The sequence below is a fragment of the Motacilla alba genome, chromosome 11, assembly GCF_015832195.1.
Source record: "Motacilla alba alba isolate MOTALB_02 chromosome 11, Motacilla_alba_V1.0_pri, whole genome shotgun sequence".
Taxonomy (NCBI): Eukaryota; Metazoa; Chordata; class Aves; order Passeriformes; family Motacillidae; genus Motacilla; species Motacilla alba.
Genome location: NC_052026.1, coordinates 5,531,353 through 5,555,349, shown reverse-complemented (window position 1 = coordinate 5,555,349; position 23,997 = coordinate 5,531,353). Strand labels below are relative to the sequence as shown.

Below are 23,997 nucleotides of genomic sequence, written 5' to 3'. Positions count from 1 at the left end.
TTAGCCTGAAGATTTATAAAATTCAGAAATAAAAACTTCAGGAAATAGAGTTACTTTTATATGCTTTGAGTCATTAATAAATTACCAGGATTTACTGGTTGAAATAGATCTCTGTAAGTGTCTGCTATCTTATTTCATCCAATACTCACTAGTAAAAGCTGACTAAAAACATTACATACTAGTTTTGCTGGGATGAGAGAACAGCTGTTTGATGTTCTGGTTTATAAAAGAGGCCAAGAGAGAGTGTATTTGTTGTGGAATTAATTGGTCCAAATTAAGCACATACTGTTTTTTCCAACTTATGGTAGGAATCTATGAGATTTAATAAATATGATAAATGGCTTGTGAGAATAACAAAGGATGATTCTGGGCCACCCCGGTAGTGCACAGACTGTCAACAGAGTTTGGGTAACTATCATTTCAGCCAAGAAAGAAAGGGGAGAATCTGGCAGAGAGAAAATTTGAAATTTTATCTCAGCTTAACAGAAAATCAGCCAAAACCAGTCTGCAAAATTCTTTCCTCTAAAACAGCAACCTGAACCAAAGGCAGCATCTTTACCACTTGAATAAAAAAACAAAACAATCAGCTGTCCAATAACAACACATTTTAACTTGTAATATTTAAATTGGTAATGAGGAAGGTGTTTTGTCTGAATTTCCATTTCTTTCAGGGCCTAATTATGAAAGACAGAAAAAAAAATGTGCTACGCACTCTCTTTCACATCTCATTACATTTATTCAGCTTTATTACTAATTCTTTGTTAATATAATTTTCACCCTGGGAACTACATTTTTTGTCTAGTTACCCTGATACATGAAACCCTTAAAGCAGGAAGTCCTTGATCACCACATCATATTTCTCATGGTATTTTAAAATGACACTCACCATATTGTTAGAAGTAGGTTCTATCAGCAGGCTGCTCTCTGGAGGTGTTCTTTCTCTCTCTCTCTCAGGTGCCTTAAAGAAGTTTTATCTAGCGTGGTGGCCTAGAGAGACAGGCACCAGGAGGAGAATTGAAATGCTCACAATGGTGTGCCATGCTCCCTCCCCACCCCAGGTTCTGCTGGAGGACAGTGTGCGTGGTGTGGCAAATTAGAGGATGTGGCAGCAAACTTTAACCCCCAGCCTGTTAATCCTGCCGCTGGTTAGGGGTGAGAGCAGCGCTCACAGCCTCACTCTCAGGGAGTTTATACAAGTGCAGTAAGCAGCTCCCTGAAGGAGCTGAGGAGGAAAACTGCAGCAAACAGTGCGTGTGCACTCACAATGAAATCCCAGCCCAGAGGACAGGCGCTGTAATCCCACCAATGATGTTCCAAACCCATGATGGCTACCAGCCGACAATACCCACAGACCTCAATCCATTTTTATTGTATTCAGGCTGCAGTGTTATATTTCCTGCCTCCCCTTAGCACCACACATACAGTGTACTTGAAAACAAAAATCTATAATATTGATCCCACAATGTCACCACAATTATTCTTTTGAAACAGCCATTGAAAACAAATTACATCTGCACTGCCTTTTCATCCGATTGCTCTGGGTGAGCAATGCTCACTGTAGCCGCCAGCATTTTCAGTGTTAGCACTGTGTCACTAAAGACAGCACAGGAAAAGAAAAAAAAAAATCAGGGGAAAAAAAAAAGGCATCAGTAACATACTTAAAGGGGGGTTGGAGGAGGGGGAAGCCATCAAATTAACCAGACCACAAAATGCCCCTCTAACCTGATGCAACATTTAAGTCTCTTAGCTTTCTGTACGCACACCAGGATGATACTGGAACTGTACAGAAGCCAGTTTTCTCTCCCAGAGCCCATAAGGTTGGCTTTTTCCTGCCCAGTAAGCCAAATATAGTTGTTACACTAATTAAATTGACAAAGATTCAAAGAGGGTATCATTTTCAGGTAGTCCATTTAATACCTTGTGATGACAAAAAGTATTATTTGAAGCAACATGATTTTAACCTCATGTAACATAATTCTATTGACAAACTGTAAGACTTTCTGACAAGGGAGAAGTGATTAACACAAAAGTGATGACTGCAGAACAAACCGACCCATTCAGATTAAAACAGCGACAAGACCAAGCCTGAAGGAGTCTGTCCAGAGGAAGCAGTGGCCTTTCCACACAAATAGCAGGAATATCCAGCCAAGAGAGAGAGGGGGGAGGAAGAAAAGCCCACCTTCTTTTTCTAATTTCAGTTTTCCAGTACTTATGAATTTTTATCCCAGTAATGGTTTTGCTCAAAACATGAATCGTCCGATCAGTGAAACTGTAGTGACCCCCATAGCATACACAAGCCAGCATAATTTTATAGAGCAAATCCCATCAGCAAGTGCTAACTTCCATGTGCTTGTTAATGGCATGGCTTAGAAAAATATAGACATCATCAACAATTAATTTTTTTGCCATTTGCCATCTTGCCAATTGGTGGTTGGCCAAGGGAAAGTGCTTTTGTTAAGCTGTGACCACACAAGTCACAGTGGAAGGTTCCTGCAGCGGGGAAACGATAACTTTGGAGTATTAAGAAAACCAATAGCCTTGTTGACATGAACATGGGAGTCTAACCCCTGAAGCCTCCTGATATGAAGCATTGATTTTTCTGTCTGGGTACAGTTCTAAAGCCATTCATTCTCTATGGTCAGGACTCACAGGACCAGAGGAGTAGGGAAAAAAAAAAATCTGTTCTTTTCACTTTTACCTCCAGGCAAAGTTGGGGAATAAATTCTACATTTTGAGAGATGATTTGTTCGGGCCATGTTTAGCAGAAGCTTATTGCATAAAAAAACATTTTGTTTCCTTGACCCTTGCAACCTGTGACCACTTATTCTTTTGTGCACCTCCTTCACAAGATAACAGCGGGGGAAAGTGCCTAGAGAAAGCACCCCTGGTTTCTTGTTATTCTCCAAATAATATCACCAAGCTCACTTATTATTCCTCAAATAATACTGTCATGTTCACTTGTCATTCCTCAAATACCACTGCCAGCTGACTTGTTATTTCTCAAATGCTTCCGTGCCTACTCGTTATTCCACCTCGTGTAATTACTACATCCCTTACTTGTTATTCCCTCTCATATACTACCCCTGGCTGTACTTGGTTAGTGCTCATGTACTACTGATCCGCCTCTCTGCTGTTTCATTTTCACCACTCCTTCGACATGCTGTACCTCCCTGAGAAAGGAAATTATATTATCATTCTGTATATTTTTGCAATCCATACGCTGACTCCCTGTTTCCTCTGCACCCCTGTTGTGTTCATTTAGTAGCTATTGTAAATATACACTGAAAAACACTGAACCTCTTGTGGAAGAAACAATAGTTCCACAGTTTGGAGTGTGAGTGCAATGTGTTCTCATTGTCTTTGAAAATAATAATTTAAAAAATAAACAAATGAAAGAAAAATGGAAAAAATAAAATTAAATCTATTCTAGAGAAAATAAGCTCACGTTTTCCCCTCCCCACCAGGACACGGTACTCAACCACACAATGGGATGTTTCCTGCCCTGGTGACAGAATGCTGAGCCAGTTTTTGCTGTTTGTCTCTTGTTTTCAAAGAAACAAAGCGACAGCAATAAACAGGAGATGCCAGTGTTACAGACGGCTAATGTTTGGACACCAAACTTGCTCTGCCTTTCAGGTGGCAACTATTTAATTGATTTTTTTTTAGATGTAAATAAATATTCAAATGCAATAACACACAATCATCTCTAAGGGAGGCATAAAATATCAATGTCTACAGACAGATTGGCATCTTTACATAGGTGTACACACAGACACTCCAAACCCATGAAAATAAACACCTCTGAATATCAATCTTTATAAATCTCTGATAGTGTACACACACTCTACATGAGCATAATTTTAGCAAACATATATCTATACACACACACAAATTAATCCTAGGAAATATTCTGTGTTACTATTGCAGAAGTATGCCTATATTATGTTACAGTATGAATATGCTTGTATATTTATTATTAAAATACTTACTGTTCCGCCTTTTGAAGTAGATGGACAAATGATTTAGGAGTAGGAACAGACTAGAAACAAAATTAATGCAAATAATGTGTTGATTTTTTTTTTTTAGCTTGATTAGCCAAGCCAATAGAAAATTCTGGAAAACGTATACAATTATTTTAACTGTCATAGACTGGCAATTGTAATTGACATGATTTGTACGAGATGCGGTGTAATAACTGAATATATTAAAAAAAAATCTCATGGCTTGATTACCAGGAGAACATTACTAGTGCCACAATATTATTAACAACACAATTATCATGGCATCCCTAGGACACGCTCTTAGCACTTCAATGCATTAGCGAACCTTTGCTAACGAAGAAAAAATTAAAGTACAGCAAATTTCAAAGCACCAGTTGTACGCAACATCATTAAAAATTTATAAAACTTCCCCTGAACATGACAAGTGTTTGGTTTAAATGAAGATCAGCCATAAGAAGGAGCAGAAATCTTGTTATTCTTTGTCTCTTTCCCTCCCTCTCTTTCTCTTTCTCTCAGACCTCCCCCAACCACCACCACCTCAATCCAGCTGAAATATGTAACCATTACAGAGTGACAGTTTGACACACAATGACCTGTCAGAACATTCATCTCTCAATGTTTTATTTTAGTGAGGAGCCAAACTGCAGAAAAAATAAGCAAGTTGTTTCAAGGCTTGGAATGAGATCAAACATTTCTGGCATCCCCACTTACCAGACCTTTGATTTACAATGGATCTGTCAGAGGCTGATTAGACAGTGTGTGTTTAAAAACCTATAGATGTTCCACAATTGCACAAGCTCTCCCCTTCCCTTCACACAGCGCATTTCTGCTCTTTGTTTGAATTGAGAGAATGAGCCAGGTTACACTGCAGAACCTTACACCTTGCAAGTGGAAAACACCACATGCAAAACTGCAGGCAGCTGCAATTAAACCTCTTAGGCAGGAGCATTCCCATTCTCCACTAAAAGAAAGCCGTAGCTCTCCGTGCTCTGTAATATTCCTTGTGCCAATTTCTATTACCTTTTCCTTCCAGGCCTGAAGTTATAATAGTCTGCAGAGAAAATATACCCAGGAACTGCTGCAATCTCTGCATATTTTCAATAATGTTCAAAAGCAACACCCGCTAAAAATTAGTCAGACAACAAAGTGCAGGTGGCTTAAATATTCCCACACTGTAACATTTTTTGCTCATAATTGCAAGTAGGGAAAAAAAAAGGCTAGAAATATATTGTTTCTATTTGTACCTAGAACAGTAGCAGAAAGAGCAGCAGGATTTGTGCCTGGCATTAGAATGTGTAATTCCTTAATACTATATTGTGGCATATGGTTCATTGTAGCAAATTATGAATACATGTGTTTGGAGAGCTTTGGTAGTAAATTTGGGCTTTGTACATCTACAACAATGCCCAAATCTGACAAACATAATTTATATAATATTAAGTTAATACAGTATTATGAAATTAGCTCACTGTAGTAAAGCTGTAATTTTTAAATGAAAGACAATGCAATGAAATGAAAGCAAAATAAACATTAGCATTTTGTGAAAGGTAGAACAAATCTTCCAAAAGTCTGCTTTGTAATTTATTATAATGCTGTGTTTATGACTTCCAGTATATTTAAGACATGGCATCCTTTAACAGTATAGCACAACTACACTGCTGTTCAGAATGATCCCAATCTTTCAACCCCTCTCAGGCAACGCTCTCAATTAATTTAAGAGAGACTTTTGAATGAATACTGCCTGTGATTAAGCAAGGAGCAGGTTGGAACTCTGGGATCTAGTCCCCATGATGCTCCTAAGGGGTTCAGCACTGCATTTGCTCCATGTGGAAAATTCCAATCAAGTGGATGAGGCTGTAGGAACATAGGCTATTACTCTGCGTGTTAGACAATTCAAGATATGGAATTATATTTCACATATCCATAAGAGGGAAAGTGAGAAAAGAATTACAATGGGAGCCCCTTAGCTTGTAGGAAATGGAACGTGTTAAAACACACCATTTTATTATTTCAAGGGAAAGAGGAGAACAATTAGCTAGAGCAGGAGTCAAAAAGGAAAGGGGGAGGAAGGAAGAGGAAGTAAATAAATAAATAAACAAATAAATGTTTTGAGGTCATACCTCACAAGACCCTGAAGTGATGCACAATTTCTATTATCAACTTCCTGAGGAAAAAAGGGAACACAAAGAAAAACATCTATTAGTATTTTAAGGCTGCAGAGAATTTGTGTTCTATTTCCTCTTTTAAAAGATATCATGCCATGTAAGCATTTCTAGCTCACCTCTGGTTGGACAAAATAACAGAAATTTTCATCCAAAACCAAAAGTCCTTTGTCTCAGTCAAGGCCTAATTTCTAATATTTCATTTGTGATGTGTGGTTTTGGTTTTGCTCTCAAACAGAGAATATGATTTGCAGGATTTCTGAGATTTCACACGTCCTAAACAGCAAAGCACCCTATCAAAAGGGGGATTTCCAGTAGGAGATGCCAAACATTTGTCCTCAATATCAGGAGCATGGGGCTGCATCAAGTTACAGTAACTGAAACCCGGATGTTATGGCCCAGAAGAAAGCAACTGTAGAATATAGTGGCTTCACATATTTGTGAAGTTCATGTCTCAGGCAACGCTGAGACGTCACAGATGAAAATGTATGACCTTTCTTTGTGTAAGTGAAAGCCATGTTATACGCTACTGAATATTGCTACCAACCCAGAGACCCGCTATTGGTATTTATCATTCTGCCACCTGGCTTCATACTCTCTGAAACACAGAGAAAACACTTTTATCTGAGCAATCAGAGAAAGGTTAGAGTTGCATTAACGGGTTAAATGTATGAATGAATCATGAAATACAAATTAGCACAAAAATGCTAAAATAAAATCCTATGCAAAATGCCTCTATGAAATGTAGATAACATGCACGCCCAAGCTGCAGCTGCCTTGATCTCCTTCAGTATCACAGACCCACAAACGATTTCATTCCAAATTTTGCATGGGGACCTCTAATGCTGCATAGCATGTGTGCTATTGTCAAGTGCCGTATCCACCTGCAATTTGCATATCATGAACTCCACAACTCCAGCACAAAAGTTGGCACACCTTATTGCTGCAAAACCGACAGATCTGAACTCTGTGAACGGCCTTAATTTTAGATGCAAACAACCACGGCTTTGCCACTATCATTAGGAAAGTGAAACATGCCAAATAATTAAACTGAGACAGGGCAGATTTCAGAGGTGAGCTCTCTGCTCTGGAGGCCCAGAACCAGCTCACAGCTGCTGTGTTAAAGGGGCAGAGTCTGTGAGACTTCGAGCCCGGAGCTTGAGTGACATTGGGACACTTCCTGGGAAGAGTGAAAAAGTAGAAAGTGATTCAATATTTTTCTACTCCTTAAGCTGAAAATCGGAGAACAAAGACCAGAATTTGACTCTCACACAGTGCTGTCTAAACAGAAATTCACAGTAAAGATTAACCCATTCATCTCTTTCCAGCCACACCCAAAACAAGAGCTCTGTCAACCTGGATTTTGTCAGCTTGATCAAGTTCATGTAGGGTTCAAGTTCAAGTAGGATTGATTTCCTGAAGAAAGAATGAGATCCAGTACCAGAAAACAAGATCTTTGGCAGGAAAGCCTAGATCCTTCTTAGGATTCAGTAAGAAAACTATTAAATTTGAAGAGAGTGGCAGGGGACTTAGGGTGACAAGGGAGCAGCACAAACACCTTCACTGAAGCAATTCTGTGTGATCACACCCCGCCTGTGCATCTCCACCCTATAACTTCTGTATCTACAGGCTCATTTCAGCCAAGTTGACAGAAGGGTGAAAAGTTCAAAGATAATCAAGTTCCTACACATTTTTTGAGCGTGTCATATCCAAAAAGAAAAGAAAAACCCTTTTACTGACCTTGGGAACACTTTCAGAATGACCTCATACCTTATCAGATATCAAAGAATCTGTTGTGGTATGATTGGAAACACCCCAAATATAGAAAAAAGCTAGAGGACAAACAGCTTCTGGACATCAACATCAAGTAATATTAATATATAAATGCATGGCAAACCAGACTTCAACAGCTTCACTGAAACTACACATTTTGACATTTGTAAAAACTACTTAAGAGTAATTTACCTCAAAGCATAGTGGAAAGGAGATGAGAACAGTCAATAGCCCTGATTCAGTTATGCAGGGCATTTGATCATCTACAGTTTATATACTTAATAAAGGTTGCAAAACTTTATTATGTTCCCAGCATTACTCAGCTCCACCGGCATGAATCTGTATTATATTCCTCAGCTATCCACGTTAGGCATTCCAGATGGATTTTCCTTTTTTTCAGACTGCCTGCACTCACAATGCAAAATTCTGTGTTAACTTGAAGTATCCTCTCACCCACACATAAATGTATGCATATTTATACCCACATAAAATCTAACTCTGCCACTTCAATCTGTGACAGACTGTACAATAATTAGCATTGTCAATTACTAATTATAGCATGGCCACAGATACAGTTATGAAAACGCAGCAAAGTAACAGCTTTGATAATTTCAAAGAATTACACCTTTATTCTGTCACATTTGAATATTTCCACTTTTATATGTTCTTATAAATGCAGAAAAGCAAGAACAATAGATAACATTTTCAAAGCCAAATTTAAGGACACACTGTTCAGACCCCTTACTGCTCAAAGAACATGGCCCCCTCACTCTGCCTTTTCTTAAAAATCAGTTAAATATAAACAAATTAACTTCCTATGCATGTTGCTTCTGAGAGAATTACTTTTCATTTTTAGAGTGGTTTTCCATCACTACAAACCTTTTCCTTTCCCTTATGCACCAGCAAACATACTGATACAATTTAAAGGTCATGTTCTTTTCAAACTGACAGGGCCCTCCAAAATTTTGACGAGAGTCCCTCCAAGAATCACACCACACAAACGGAAAGGAATTAAGTAAAGCATCACTTGATGTAGGCTCAATCATGTGAACTGATTAGAAAATGTAACCATGGAGAGAGGTGATTCAAAGTGTGACGGACAACCTTTCAAAGAAAGGAGATGTCATGTTGATAATAATAAGCAAGTACCTGACATTGAAGGAGGGGGTGAACACAGAGGGTCAATAAAGATATAATTGCCTTCAGCACTAAAAAAAAAAAAAAAACACAAAACAAAACAAACAAGAAAAAAAAAAAAAAACACAACAAAGCACCAACCAAAATCCCAAATCTCTTTTCTAACTTTGGTTTCTTCACACACCAAGATAAATATTTTAAATGATCAGAGCACTTTATCTGTGTAGTTCAAGTTAAGTTTTAGCCACAAAAAACTGCAAAATGTATTAATAACATTCCAGTTGCTTAGCTTGTTCTTTCACCCAGTAAAAAGGATACCTTGAAGTTCAAAGCCAAATACACAGAGCTTGTCTTATAAGGTTATATTGATACATATTGATCTGCATTACTAGTTAGATCATATTGAAGAAAATAGGACCGGCTTTGGACTGTAATACCCACATCATTCAAAGAAATGCTACAAGGAAAAAGAAAATGTGCTTTTGAAAGATACGGCTCATCAGGAAGATGATATACATTTTAAAGAGAGCATGTCTAAATCTTTGAGGGAAACACAGAACCAGATGGGTTAGGACAAAAAGATCTCTCCACAAAATAAAAGCAACAGTTACCATGTGTTCTCAACTTTAGATGAATCTGCAGCCCAAAAGAATACCCCACCCTCCACCACATTTAATCAATATAAAACTCAGTTAAACTCAAGAAACACGTAAAAAGTAATTGAAAAGTATCATATTCCTGTCCTCTTTTTGACAGTAAACAATATTTAACCTATTTTTAAAATTATTTATTTCTTTCATAGTTCTCTAACTGCTGCTCTTTCCTTTCCCATCAGTTGCTATGATTTATGGCACTCAAAACAGATCCAGCATGTCATGAACTATTATGGCAACAATTTGAAAACATTACATCCAAGATCATTTTAATGATAAGACCTGTCTTCTCTTGTCGATATTAAAATGCATATAATGTATATGAATAAATGGAATCTTAACTGATTTAGATACTAAATTCTTATTGATGTCAAAGAGGTCAGTGAACACATCTAATGTTTTAGCCAACCATGGATTGAAGATTACACTTACATAAAAGGTAGATGTGGAGCCCTTCCTGTAGCACAAATTCAGCCCAAATTTGCACCAGGTAGGGTAACTTAAATAGTTCAGGCAAAATAATTCAGAGGTACCAGTCAAGTTCTCACTGGACAAATGCCCATTTCATCAAGAAAGTAATAAACCATGGCACCCATGACAAACTCTGATGCTATTTGCTTGACACAGTGCCTGTTCAAGGCTTGTCCATGTGTTGCAGATTGAAAGCTGCAGGACACAACCAAGGTGACACCCCAGTCATACAATCTACTGCCTGTCTTGGAGAGAAACAAGGTTTTACTGCAATCTAGGTCTTTTGCAATTGCTCCCTGGACTGCTGGCTAATGAGGTCAGACAGTACTGTCCATTCTAGACATATTCTTTCCAGGGTATCATCTCTCCAAGAGACATTCCATGAGGACATACCCTTAAATATGCCATCAAAGCAAATTATAATGATAGAATTTATTAACATTTTTTATGAGGCAAAAAGCATACTTCTAAGGAAACATGAAATAAAAATGAGACCAAATAGCAAATGAATTTCTGAAACTATGTAGTAGATGTTGTTATGCCACTGGAAAGCTTTTGCTACACGCAAGGACAAAAGCTGATGTTAAGATTTGCAGACACCCCTGACCAGAGATCTTGACCAGACCTCTTTTTTTCAGCAACCAACAGCCTCCCCACACAAAGTGAGTGATCATGTCTCTGCAGACACTGTATGGGGGGACTGACTTTCCTTCTTTTTCTTTTAGTTCCATATCTCTGAACACTTTCTTTCTAAAAAGAAAAGCTGAGACTGAGATCATTTAAATCACTAGATGAATACCACAATTCCTCAAACTGCGTGATGGGTGGAGGCCCAGAGGGGCTCAGTAGTCTTTAATGCAACATACACTCTGAAAAACAGAGACCATTGGGTTGGTGGCCAACACTGGCCAACTCCATGCTTGAAAGAAAATACAGAGACACAATCTGCAGCAGCCTCCACTGGGGGAGGTCGAGGTGAAGTCAGAAAGAAAAATAAAAAGGAGCAAGACAGTGGAGAAAGGACATGGGATTTATAATACAAACAAATGAACAATCAGAAAGAAATGACACAGGAATATTTGGCTGTAGTGTCAGAGAGGCGTAACAGGCAAAAGATGTAAGAAAGAATTGCTCACCCTCTGTTCAGGCACATGGTCATGGCACTGGTCATAGGCTGTACCTACACCAGCATCTCTGTCCAGAACAGTGGTACAGCTTTGGGTGAATTTATTCCCTCGTATTGTAGTTGGCTTTGTTAATAAAACTGTTTTGATGACCTGATTCCAGATTCCTTTTGTAGGCCAAAAAAAAAAAACCACAAAAAAACCAGAAGCTCTACCAGATGTGTACCAGATGTGCTCCATTAGTCAATGTAAGTAAAAGGTGCAAATCGACAACTGTTTCTCAGTCATCTCCAAATGTAGACAGGATGGGCACATTTGGTTCCAGTGGCCACACTAACCATAGTCTAAAGTAAAAAAATCTCAAAACATTCTTACTGTAGATATGAGGCCTCAGCACAAATCAATTGAAATTGATGCATTTATAAGGAGCCTAATTCCTTGCCAATGCAGAGTGTGTCTTAGAAAACTTAGGTGAAATAGAGATTTCAACCTCTGTCAGAGAAAGGTGACATGCTTTTGGATATTCTTCCTTGAGCATGTGCTGGATGACAAAACCACTTGGAACATGAGACCTTATTTTCAAATTACATGTTTAATCATCTTCCTCACAGAAGATTAAATTCTGATGCAAATGGAAGGGGATGGAGCCATCCCATCACTGCCTGATGTTCCCTGCTAAAAGAGAATGGGAAGGGCATAATGCAAAAAAAGAAGCCAAGCATTTAAGGGAGAAGACATAAAAGCAAAACCCAGGGGTTGCAAAATCTACATGAACTAAACCCATGACTCAAATTAGTATAATTGAAAACCATTAAGCTCAGCTCTGTTCAAGTAAAAATTAACTTTATAGTGACTATCATTATAAACTATTGCTTCATCAGGAAAATACATCATGGTTATATTTTATAATTTTTATCCTCTCTTCCATGTAGCTGCTAGAAGGCAGTTACAATGAGAACTGGGTCTTTCCAAAGTTGTTAACAACACACATTCCTTTTGGTTCATGGCTAGTATTATGAGAGTTTCTGTCTTATGTCACTATTTCTGACACATGCTGGAGACAGAACATCTTGGCTCAAAAAATACTGGACCATCATTTTATGGGAAGAGACTTTCTAGACCACAGAAGCAGATAGATTTACAACTGACAACATAGAGGTAATGATAACCTACCCTTACACAGCCCAGAGTCTTACATACTGTAAACTCAATTAGCAATTCTTTTATCTTCACCCAGAACAGATATATTGAAAATTGCAGATTGAGGGCTTTTCTCATATAGCTCTGACCACAAGGATAAATACTGCCTTGCTTCAGCAACATAATTTTTAGCCCTCTCATTTTTCATCCAGTCCAAGTTGTTTGATTCTGGGAGTCCATATTCCAGGCAGGCAGAGCACTCATTTATGAACACAACGCAGGCAAACGTGCATTTGTTGAAGATGAAAGGCATGAGAGTTGCCCATAATTTTGCCACAAATAAACTCCTCCTTTGGTTTATGCTACATCATACCCTTCCACGTGAATAGTTTTGATAAAGACCTGTTACTCCCTTTTCTTTCACTATACACAGTGTGGATACATTAGATAAACACTTTTATATGTTCCCGTCAAGGAGAAATATCCCACACAACGAAGCAGACCTTGTGAAATAACATTTCACTTATCTGTTATGTCTTTCTGAGCCTTCCCTAAGAACTATAATTCTCTAATCCCAGTGTACAGCTGCATATAGGCTTGCTCCAAGAAATTTTTGTTCTTAAAGACCAGCAAACAAATGCAGACATATAGGTGAGGAAGGTTTGAACAGCAATATGTACATTATTTTAAAACTTCTTTTTCTTTCTTTTTCATTACAGCTAAAAGAGTTATTTTAATAACAGGCAATTTACAAGCACACACAGAATTTGAAGAGGTCTTCAAAATACTTTGGAGAAATAGATCATATACTCTAAGCCAAAAGTATATATCATTTTTATCTATTAGGGTTTTTTACATTTTTACTGGGTCTCAGTGATTTACTAGTATAAAATAAAACACAGAGCTATACTCTAGTTACAAAAACATGGCCAATATGAGAACAGAGAGAGCAGTAAAGTTTGAAACTACAGTGAATGCAGGGGATTTGAGGTAACATAGTACAACAACGAAGTTATTTTTCCAAACTTACCTCTATGCTTGCAATAAATATGATAATCAAGTAAATTAAAAACCTGTTGCATTTACACACTTCTGTCTACACTTGTCAATCATTTTTCAACAGCAAATATTTCAAGACAGTAGTTATAACTTTTGCTAAGAGAAAAGAATAGCCTGTTTTGGTGAAATAAAGTTGACATTTAATTTACTCTCGTAATTTAAGTTGTTCATTTATTGCTCTTGTATGTTGACAGATAAGATTCCTTTAATGTTCTCGAGCAAAACAATAAATACAGTGTAGTTAAATTTTAGATGTGAAAACATTATGCTTTGTCTTGACAGCAACACAGTTAGGCATAAAGTTATAATGTTCAAATAGTCTCTTCTGAGACACTCTGTGTCATAAAACATGTAGTCTTTCAAAGTGTATATGTATCTGTCATTTGACTTTTCCTGAAATCAGAAATAGATGGATGCATATCCTGATTCTTCACCTACAGATTTGAATTTATTTCTCCTTCAGCCCCAGCTCCATGCTATGAATAGACACAGGTCTATCTGATCAAGCAGGAAACTCCCCAACACAACTTCTGTGATTAGGAGCCAGGCCCAAGCAATAATTCTGCCTGCCCATCCAGGAGCCACTCTGTCAGCCACAGCCCCACCAGCCCAGACTGTCACTGCTGGGACTGAGGGCCCCTCACGGGGTGGCTCCAGTGACCCAGCAGGTCCCACTGGGCTCCACACACCCACTCACAGCCAGAAAAGGCTTCCTCTTCGCCAGCTCAACCCCAAGTTTCCCACAGCAGTCTCAGACCTCTGGATCCTTTAAACAATGGAATGACAGAGCAGTAACAAGAAACAGCCTGAGCTGCTCCTGAGGAGGGACCCCAAAAAAGGAACTGCTGGGCTTTTATCTCCTTGCAGCCTAAGGCTCTGTAGTCTGGGATCTCCCTGCTCAGCTCCTGTGCTGGCTCTGGTGTCCCTTCCCCAGCTGTGCCACGGTCCCTGGGGCCTTTGTCACTCAGAGGGGTGGCAGGTCACCGGCTCTTGCCTGGGCTCACACCCAGACTCCACCTGCAGCTGCCCCCAGCCACCTGCTCAGCATGGATTCCTCAACAGCTGGTGGGTTGGGACTTTTTGGGGGGTTGTGTTGTTTGGTTTAGTTTTTTGGGGTTTTTTGTTTTGGTTTGGTTTTGTTTCTTTGTGTTTTTTGTTTGTTTGCTTTGTTTTTTGTTCAATAAAAGCATCAGTCCAGCGAACTCATTTCAAGAAACCTAAATTCACTGCTCACAGGTCAACTTCTCCTTTTGGCCCTACTAACTCTCATGATATCTCACCCAGTGATCTAGGAGTTATGTCTCTGATAACAAAGAAACTGATACATCCATCACACTTTGGGTACATGAAGTGGATCAAGTTCAGCTCCAAAGCTTCATCTACAAATACATCTATTTTTTGGTGCATTAAAGACCTAATGTATCCATTGTTTCATATTTAGCCCAAGAGATTCGGATCTTCACATTCCATAATCATTGCAGGTAAGCTTTCCCATTTCCTACATTCTTGAGCTGTAATTGTCTAATATCTACATTTGGCACATTTGTCTTGAAATAAAATAGCATATTTAAAAATTGACTTGTATGATGAGAATACATTCAGTGATGTGGAAGCTACAAAGAAAACCCCAGATGGCTCAGATAATAATAAGATATAATATTAAATTTAGATCTTTCATCAAATGTCCTCGAATTCATACTAAGGTCTCTTTTCAGCTTTGTACTTTGCTCTTATTTTAAATGTTAATGGATTATCAAAATCATCAAATTCTGCCATAGAATCCAGAATGTCTGCTTTTTTAACCACAGAAAATGAACTGCACAATTTCTGTACAGACAGAACGCTGTATCAAATTGATCTGCAAAGAAGCAGACACCCTCAGCAACTACTGCACAGGTACATATTAATTTCATGGTGCATTATTAGGACAGATACCTCAGCACGTTCATGATGGCCTTATTACTACGTCCTCATTCTCTAAAAGCCATTGTGCTCATATAATCTGTTTTTCAAACCTCTGCAGACTTCTGAGCAAAGGAGCAAGGGATGCTCTCAATCACCACAGCAGACACCGAGGTGCTCAAACCACCATCAACACCCAAAGATGAAATCACCGATGCAAGAGCTCACAGAACACTGCTGCATGCTGCAGAATAGACTGAATTTCTTAGTCTAGGTAGACTGCCTTTTCCCTCTATAAACACTAGTCCAAAAAAGGTGCCATTGCAAAAGGAAAGTGTTCATAAACAGCAGTGCCTTTCTGCTTTAAACACCATGGCTGAAAGAGGGCTTCAGGCTCAGTGAAAGCAGAATTGCACTTGGAGAAAATCACGGGAAGCAAGCACAGAGGAGGAAAGTGTGATATGCCAAAGAAGCTTGTTCCATCCAAATTTAAGGGGAAAGCAGACTAAGTATCCTAAAATTTCACAGAAAGGGAAAAAAGAAAAAAGTATCATTCTCTATGGCTCAGATGTTTTGTGTTTTTATGAGACCCCTGGGTTGCAGAATCCGTGGTGGTCGTCAGGCAGGTACAGCACTTTCTATGCATTTCCACAGATTAGCACATGGATCACGCATGTAAAAGGGAAACTTGGCTGGTGCTGTGTGATAACATGCACTGTTGAACCAGTATTTCAGAGCTATGAACAGACACAAGCAAACTGAGCACGACTGGGTATTCTGCCAGCATTCCTTGCCCTTGAGTTCTTCCTACCAAAACTCATATCCCACACCCAGCAAACAAAAGCAATCAGATGGCCTGCAGCAAAGTACTGCCTTCAGAAAGCATGTTTGTGTCTGAAGTCTAAACCAAACTCCGAATGATCCAGAGAGTCTGCAAGAAGAAGAGGAAGAGCTCAAAAACGCATGAACTTTTTTTTGTGTAGAAGTCAATGAGTTGGTTAGCTAAAAAAGAAAGCAGCCAACTAAGTTATCCTCAGAGCTGCTATAATTCACCTTCAACATCCAGAGAACACTACAAGGCAATTTCCTCCCTCTGTTTAACCAAGACTCCCCAAAAAGATAATATTATTGCTAGTTCTAGATTCCTTAAATATACTTTGTTGCCACTAAAATATTACATAGTAAGAATTACTGCAAAAAATGCTATGTTTTAAATTAGAGCCATAGGATCTCAGGTTCTGAACAGTAATTACTTATAGTTTAGTATAACTCAAAAGAAATAGAAAACAAAGTAATTTTGAGCAATAGAAGAAATCCTCTCTATTTCATCATAAACATTCAGCTTTCTCTGTGAGAGGCAGTATGGCTCTCCCACTCTGCTGGAAGAATATTAGGGGACCAAGAAGACTTTACCAAATCCTGCTAGTTTCAACAGCAAAAATAAACAAATAAATGGATAGATAAAAACCCCAAAGGGAATCTTCCTTGCTCAGCATCTAAAGACCAGACCAAGAGGAAAGCATTAAGACAAAACTTGAAGAGAAATATGGGAGCTCTGTATCTCTGCATCTGTTTTCTACTAATGAATGCCTCATGAAAAGGCAAGGTTTAAACTGCAAATAGACACACAAACTCTGTTCAATAACATTTGCATTTTCATGATCAACATTTCCAGCACAGAACACAGACTCAAAATACAAACTTTCTCGTTGGGCCAGCCCAGTGTAAAGCATACCTGGTAACCCTTTTAATGCAAACCATGACTGCCAGGAGTGCAGAGATGCGGTTATGAAATTCAGACATACTATCTGGGAAATATCTTTTCCTTCTTTTATCTGCTAAATCTCAATCTGAAAATGCAGCAGTTTCAATTAAAGTAGAAAATAAAGCATATAAAACACAGGCTAATGCCTGAATTTGAAATGCAGCATGTGCCCTAAGGCACTGTGTCATAATTCAGTCTTGCTTTCGTTCTGTCTAAATGTGTACTCACCAACCATAAAGGCAGGCTTTGTCACACAGGTGGAACCCTTGTCTCTCCACTCTCTTTGATTTGATCTCTCCTACTTCAAAGCTGGCATATTGCAAAACTTTTTTGCAAAGTTTACGCAGAGTTGAACTTCATTGCAGCGTGACCTTATAACTACAACAGCTCTGAGCTCCTTGAGACATTGATCATGTCTACATCGATGTTTGTACAATACCCACTGTAACAGGGCATTGTCTGAGGCTGGGGACTCTGGGCAATATTGTAACATAAATATTAAATAATAATAAAGTTCTGTCAAGTCAGTGATCTGTGAACTACAGCAGGTTCACGTGATCATGTATTACGGCTCAAAGGCAGCCCTCAGCAGCCATCATATAAAATCTCTATGGTCTAAAAAGTACTTAAACAATGATTTACCCCAAAGTCATAAAATTAATAGGAATTAGATATATTCCAAACTTGTACATACACCAAAATTTATATTTGTGCTGCAGTTAAGAAACTTCAAGGGCTCATTTTTTCTTTGTTCTTCAAAGACTATTTCTGTTTCAAACTCTGAAAATGTTCTGAGATTCATACATATGCTAATAAAATACAAATAAACAACAGAGTATCAAAACATTGAAATAGATTTTGATAAAATTTGGAAATGCACTCTGCATTAACAGACAGGTATAATTAGAAATTAGTTCAAAGTAGTAAGAGAGTTCCACATGAAGATTCTCAAAATAGGGCTAAAATTGATTTTCCAGTTCATCCATTGCTAGTCAATAATTTTCACCCATGCCACAAGAGCTGCGTGGTGTGTTCTAATATTCCTTTCTGGGAAAAATGCAAGTTGAGCTGCCTTACTTGGAAAATTGCATCTTGCAACAAACAACAAGTGAAGAAAAAAGAAAATTACAAAGTTGAATTCACAAAAACACTTATTTGGGTATCTCATGAATGAACGGGGGGAAAAAAGACAAGAAAAAATATGAGAAAAAAACCCAGAAGCACACTGCAAAGTGTAAAACAAACTATGTAACAAAAGCTCAACACATATCTGTCTTTCACTCGGCTACGATGAGTCTTGTATATTTAAATGGAAACAAGACCTACTACAAAGCAAGTGAAAAACCATTCACTAAAACAGCCAAATGTGCCATTAGCCCTTTATAAGACTAAGCCAATTATGGTTAAACCTGCTGTGTTTTTATTTTCATGCTACTTCAGTTAAGCATGGACAATTTAAATGGCTTTGGAATTGGGGGAGTTACATGCTTCACAGTCAACTAAGGGATATCCCACTTTTTCCCCAGTGTAAATTCCAGGGGTAGGTATTATGTAGGGATAATACTCCTTATATGCAAAAGGACTCATATAGATATTAATAATTTTTTAAGTCACTTTCAAAAGACTACATAGTTACCAAAGTGATACATATGACCTACTTAAAGGTATACCTGGTTAGCAGTAAAAGAAAAAAAAAAAATGGACCTGTTTCTAACAGATACCTAACACAGATACATGAGAAATACATGGAACTAGACAGTTAAAAACTCTCTTGTAACTAATTAAAAGAATAAATTAAGCTCTAATTAGCTTAAAATCTGAGCAACTCACCTGAGAAATTTAAAGGCTAAAGGCAAATCTAGATTTTTTAATAGAAGTATGCTAAAAACCACGTATTGAAAGAGAAAAAAAAAAGTCAAATGTTTTAGATGTTTTATCTGGTGAGGAAAAGAAATAGCCTCTCTAAAACATGCTCTGAAGAAAACTCTGAAAAAGCAGTAGATGCTAAATGTATTTAGGGTGAAACAGCTTCTCTATTTCATGTGTTTCTTTCCATCATCATTAGGTATTTTTTATTTTTTTCCTTATTGCTGAGAATAAAAAGTTACTTCTGCTGACATTAAAACCTTGATTTTACAAACTATTTAATGCACTCTAAGGATACTGTTAAAAGACAGTGGCATGCTGATGTGAGTTGTACAAAGGTCAGTGATTTGGAGGCTCTTTCAGACAATTTGCCAGGATTTTGGCATTTTGTAAGCACACATAGGACAGCTCTCCAGCAAGCTGACCTTGACAGTGAATTGGATAAATAAACCTTCAATTTACCCCCTCCAGCTCAATGCTAGCCCAGCTGATCCCTCTGGAGCCTTCACCTGTCCATATCGTTCAACTGCCTGCAACTTCCAACTGACGAACATCCACAGCTTTACAGGTTCTGTGACAAACACCATCTAAAAGATAAGGCTTCTGAAAAGTCAAAGTCAATAGTGTTTCCATTGAAAATTTAATGCTGCTTCCATCTTTACCCATCATTCTTCCTACTGTTGCATGTATCCCAGGAGGCGCTTCAAGCAAAAGCACTACTCCATAACAGGTAATGACGTGGCATTTAATGATACTGTCCAAAGTGATCCGAGCCCATGGAAAGTAATGTGCACTCATGTACCAGATAAGCACAGCTGAATGTACTAGAACAGCAGTATCTCTCACTGCTCTGTCACTAGATACAATGTGACATATGCTCTGCCATTGTACCTGGCTTTTCCTTTTACTTCACCATCAGAGGAAAAGAGCATTTTCAGATACAGAGCACCAAAGTGTTAAGGGAATTCAGTAAAAGGTAGGATGGCAACATATCCGTAATTAAGTATTCACAGCCTCTTTAATACTTCAGTGCTCTTGGATTCGCTACTAAAATCTGTGAATTATACCTCATTGAAGAATGTCCTTAATCGACTCTGACATGTTTTATTGGAGGCAGAAAAAATGTTTCAGTATGATAGATAAGGTTAAAAATGTTACTACTCTGATCATTTACTCTAGTGCCTTGCAAAAAACTCCAAAGCCAAAAACCATTTACATCATTCATCTGATGCAATGGAGAAAAAAAAGCATTATCTGACAGCCCATTTTAGCTGATGGGACAAAGTGCACATTTTCAATTTTCTGACAAAGTTATGTTGTTTATGTAGATAAGAAAAAGAAGAGAGAAAAAAACCACGACTGTAACATTTCTACCGCATGCCATAAGGATTTGAAATTCGAGTTAAACAGCAAAGTACCTTGAGACCATGCAGAGCAGAGCATGACAAACAAAAATCATTTTTATGGTTTCAAACCAAATAACACATTACATGTTTTCTACTCTAATAGCAGCACAGGGTTCTGAGGCAGCCCCAGAACGTTGCAGCAAAGCTCAGCATGACATCTCTATGCGTGTGTGAGAGCACTGCTCTCGCTGCAGCGGGACCACGAGGTAGCTCAATAAAAAGCTACTGAAATATTTTTAAGTAAACATTTTAACTGAGCTTTCCTCATATTAATTTTGATACTCTCCGGATATCAATGGCTTCTGCTTATACTACTCACTGCAGAAGGGACGAACAGGAATCTCATACATATTCAATTTCTATTATTAGTTTTAGGAGAGTGATCCATGACTACGTGGGAGAGTTAGCAAAGAAAAGAAATTGTTTAAACTCACCGCCAGAGACTTCTCCATGGAGCAACATGACACTGGCAGAAAGAGAAGGCTATGAACTTATGTTCCTCAGGACAGGGCACCTTAAGTTTTCAAACAAATAACCCTTGCATTTAAAACTTACAGGGATAGACTGTATAAGAGATGGCATGGTTTAACAGTCCCTGTTTTGCTTTTTCACCACCAAAAAATTGCATTTTCTTTTTGTTCATGCCAATAAAGCAAAATTACTAGAAGTATTTTTACTTGCTATGCAACTGACAAGATTATTATTTCAGCACAAATTAGGGAGAAAGAGTGTTTACCACAAAAGTAAAGTAATCCCATTCCAGTTCATTTTACTACTCATACACCTAAAGGTAAGCACACGTTTACAGAACTGGCTCAATTACCTCAGGCTTTGTGGAACACACCTAAATTACTAAGACATCTATGAGCTGCACCATTACCCATTAGAAACCAAAATGAAAACTTTCAAATAATTGGCTAAGACTCTAATTCTACAGCATGGACAAGGCTTTAAATTAGTACCAGATGCTGGATTTTGTTCTTTAAACAACAGTTCTAAGGACAGAGAAAGATTCATCTTCCAAGACTACTCCTGCCTGCAGACAATATGACCCATCTTAATGAGGCTGCTGAATGCTTTATGAGCAATTTCATCCACTAGTTACTATATTCTGGCACCAAAATTGAAATATTCATTTTAAATCTTGCCATTAGGACAGTATTGCTTTCTGCCAAATTTCCAGTGCCAATTCTTACATTCAATTGTGATTGAGTGTTTCTCCAGAACCAAACAGATAACAGCAAGGTCTGCCCACGCATCCTGTGTCACAACCAGCTCATTAAGCTCCCTGTTCCCATAGACACAGTTTGGAAAAGAGACACTGGGAAAACAGTTTTCCATGGCCCAGTTATATCCATGCTACCCTTATCAGCTACCTGTATCTCTGCTTTTGTGTTTAATCATAAAAATCTTCCTGAATAGAACAGTCCCATCTCTGAGACACAGAGAAGGGGGTGAGAGAAAAGGAGAATGGAGAACTCAGGGTTTATTCAAAATTTTGAGGAAAAGTATGGCTGCACACTCAGGAAAATGTAAAGCGTCTATGGTATAAGTACATTTGCATGTCACACTGGGGTCTGTCAGTCACAAACTTGTTTTACTATAATACTATACACAGACCTGTGACCTGCCAAAAGCATCAAAAAGGCCATTTTTTGAAACCTATTATTTTAAAAGAACACATAAAAAAGGACATTTTTAGAAAACTAAGACTTGAGAAGCACACATGACTTTGAGAAATATGAAAAAAGCTTTCCTACTTGAAGTTTTTTTCTTGAAGTGCTTTAGAAGACCAGTTGCCGCCCATCAGAATGCTGCATAGATATTTTCAGTGCTGAGACTGTGGCCATGGGAGATACCAGGGACCACAGCCAACCAAAGTTCGCCAAATTAACTGTGGAGAGCAAAGCAAGAGGGTCTTTATCTCCTCTTCTCTGGGGGAAAAAAAAACAAACAAACAAAAAAAAAACAAAACAAAAAAAAAAAAGACTCATAAGTAAGGTCAAATTTAATTAAACACAAACAAACAAACAAAAGTAAACAAACAAAAAACCCAAAAAAACCTTCCCCATAGTAAAAAAAATAAGTTGAAGAACATGGAGTCAGAGTCAGAATTCATGATCTGGAGCTACCTAGCAAATCATATGAAAACATAGCACAAAGTTACAATTAACCCCAGAATATTTGACTTGAAATTTTTATATTCTTGATTAATGAATCTTTACATATGAAATTTTTTATCACAGAAAATAATATATCATCTCTGTCCATGCATCGAGAAGTTCACTCTTCTGTGCTTCAGTTTTTTGAATCCTTTCTTTGCCTTTGAAATATTTTTTTTTTTTGCTTTATAATAATGGCTTCACTTTTATACATTGTAGGGCTCAGGAGGAAGAAAGGAGGAGGGGAAAAAAGAAAGAAAATGTACTTTCCTTGCTATTAATTTTCAGACTGCTTTTTTTTTCATTTCAAGTAAGATGTTTTGTTTCCCAGGCAGTATGTATGCCTCGCTCTATGAAGTGCGAGGTGCAATTGCTGCCCTAGCTCTGTGTGTGGCTGTGGCCTTAGAAGTCAAGGATAAAAGAAACAAAACATTTTTTTTTTAATTCTGAAGTGAAAAATCCATTTGATTTCTTTTTGTTTATTGCTGCATTACTTAGGTAATTGCTTGAGTTGAGTCAGACTGACGGCAGGGCTCTGGACCCTCTGACTCCAATCCTTTTGCTTTATTTATTAGTCCCACTTATTAAAAGAATGTCTTGGCTTATATGATGGGTACTATTCAAGCAGAAGTTAAATCACTTATATTTGCAATCTAAGTCACTGACTCACAAAGGCTGAGTATACCATGCTAAGTATTCACAAAAATGCTCTAAACCACAAAAATCATAAGCTCAGCCCTAAAAAATGAGATTGTTCACAAAGGTCTGTGAAGATTTGTAAAACATTTAAATGACCCAAGCCATAGCAACTTGTACACAAAAGTCATTCCACACAAAAAACCATAGCATAGACAGATATAAAACCTGGCTATGCTTGAGCAGCTCACATGCAATATAGCCTAATTTATACACTGAAACCTGGGCAAAATTTAGTTTATCCTCTGCCTCTCAGAGTGATCCCAAGATCTGCTATTATAAACAGCACTGTTTTTTCAGTATTTCCTAACATTCCTAATAGATATCAAGCTTCTGAGGTCTTCTATTATGTGGTGATTCTGTGGTACAAAAGCAGAGCTATTTCACTATCTGTTCCCTCAAATGCTGCTGATGTCCTCTTCTAAAACTCAGAATGGCTAACAATGGAATCTTCCATGATAACACTAGATTACAAGATAAGTTACAAAAGGAAAGGACTTCAGCCATTTTTTAAATTTTCATTGATATTTTAACCTGATGGCCCAGGAAAAAACTACACACACAGAGTATTTAAGCAATTCATATGTCCAAATCTTTAACCTTGTAACGAGATTTTCCATTGTTTTCATCATTAATATTCAATGTAGTTTTTAAATAAACTATTCACATCCCCAACAAAT

The 23,997-nt window shown here is 37.9% G+C and overlaps 1 long non-coding RNA gene across 1 annotated transcript in view; it reads right to left on the bottom strand.

Annotated features, from left to right (window-relative positions):
- Positions 1–869: 869 nt before the first annotated feature.
- Positions 870–23,997, bottom strand: part of LOC119705669 — a 98,622-nt gene continuing 75,494 nt past the window's right edge. The window contains exons 3-5 of the long non-coding RNA XR_005258293.1: positions 22,220–22,393; positions 6,122–6,165; positions 870–987 (exon numbers count right to left, since the gene is read on the bottom strand). This is a non-coding gene — a long non-coding RNA (uncharacterized LOC119705669). The remainder of the gene's footprint in view (positions 988–6,121; positions 6,166–22,219; positions 22,394–23,997) is intronic.